The sequence below is a fragment of the Elephantulus edwardii genome, unplaced genomic scaffold, assembly GCF_000299155.1.
Source record: "Elephantulus edwardii isolate Elephantulus edwardi_28Jun2011 unplaced genomic scaffold, EleEdw1.0 scaffold00185, whole genome shotgun sequence".
NCBI lineage: Eukaryota > Metazoa > Chordata > Mammalia > Macroscelidea > Macroscelididae > Elephantulus > Elephantulus edwardii.
The window spans coordinates 1,004,451-1,006,423 of NW_006399935.1; positions in this window are offsets into that span (position 1 = coordinate 1,004,451).

Consider the following 1,973-nt stretch of genomic DNA (forward strand, 5'->3'; position numbering starts at 1 on the left):
CCTCTCCCTCTCCCTTTTCCTCTCTTTCCATCTCTCTCTCTCTCCCCCCTCTCCCTCTCCCTCTCTCTCCCTCTTCCTCTCCATCTTCCTCTCCCTCTCTCTCCCTCTCCCTCTCCATATCTCTCTCTCTCTCTCACTCTCTCTCTCTCTCTCACTCTCTCTCTCCATCTCAAGAGTAGCCTTTCTACTATTAAGGCACCAGATTCCCTGTTATTCATAGGGCTTTTAATATGTTGCATTGGGAAAATCTGCCATCAAGGATCTCTCCAAAGTGCTAACGGACAACAATGTGAAGATAAAGACTGAGGTGTGCAGGATCCAAGTCGCGGCATTTTCAATTGCTCCTTATGCATCGGAAAAGTGGGCCAGTGAACAGGATGACTGAATGAACCAATGCCTTTGAATTGGAGATGAGTGTCAGCTCTCGCATGGACCACCAAAATAATGAGTTTGTCTTAGAGGAACTGCAACCAGGGTGCTAGTTAGAGTCAAGGCTGTGAGAACTCCATCTCACATCCTCTGTTGTCAGAAGGAGCTAGTCCTTGCAAAGGCATCATGTGCGGAAAGGTGGAGGGTCTGAGACAGAGAGGAAGACACTCAGCAAAGGAGACTGGTGCAGTGATTGTGGCAGTGGGCTGGAGCATGGCAGATATCAGGAGAATGGCCCAGGATAGGGCAGGATGTAACAGCTCTTGTTCATAGGATTGCTCTGAGCTGCAGTTGACTTGACAGCACATGACAGTAACAAGAAAGGCATTGATCTAGAATGTTCCTCCTAGGGTACCTTATCTGTATACACAATCATTAAGTCAAACAAGTACAAGACCAAAATAGCTTTTAAAGTTTCCGTGGATATTTTTGAAGTTTGTTGTTGTATCCTGAGCCAGCCTTATTGTCTCTGACGCACCTACCCCCAGTACCCCAGTCACTGAGTCAATCCATCTCACTGAGGGTCTGGAATCAGGTATCGAACAATTGCTGAAAACCTCAGACGCAAGAAAAAAGCCATAATAAAAGTACAAGGGTAAGCCCACTTTTGTATCTAATATGGTGTTTCAATTTGTGCAGAACAGTTAGAATATCCTATTAAAGTTGTGAACCATGGGGGGGGCGGGAACGACATACAAATGTAAGGCAGTACCTCAAAGAGAAAAGTTGGTAATATTCTGAATGTGACAGGTTTTTCGTGGGTTTTTTTGTTATGTCTTTGGTTTTGCATTTTGAATGTTGTTTGTGGGTTTCCTTAACTTTAGATAGCAAAATGCAGATCCCACTGGTCTTTTCAGGAGTTATCCGATTTATTCCACTCTTTTCTATATAAAAGAAAAGATGAGACAAACAGGTCACTACGACGAATTCTGGCTTTTACTACATTTCCAGTCTATCGCACAACCTTAGGGGAGTTGGAGGTGTCGACACAGCAATCGCACTTCTGAGCAGCTGTGTTTATGAGCTTCAGTTCTTCTAATCATTTAAAAGCACACAGGGCAGGCTGGAGCATCGGCCTCTGCTCTCCTGCACAAGTGGGCTCCGTGGCTTGGGTTTTTCCCCCTCCCTCCCGGTGTCCTGCCACCTGTGACTACGCGCTAGGCCTGAGGGGCCTCTGCCGAGGTTTCCACCAAACCACAAACAAGAGTCTGGTGGCCATCACCTCCAACCGCTTGCTTGTGGTCACCCACGACTACTAGCGGTGCCACCTGGGATCCCCTTCCAGTAACAACTCCTGTTACTGAAGCATTGAGTACCCGGGGGAAGCCTTCCCCCACCAACCAGGGCTCCCCAAGGCTGACCCGGGCCACTGGTGGGCCAGCTTCTTTTTTGGGAAGACCAGTGTCCCATTTATGGCCACTGTGTAGGAGTCCCAGAGCACTTAGGACCCCAGGTCTCTGGCTTTGTGGCCACCTGTGACCTGGCCCAGAGCAGAATGAAGAAACAGCCTGGCACCCAGGTGGCACTGGCACCGAGCTCCTCTT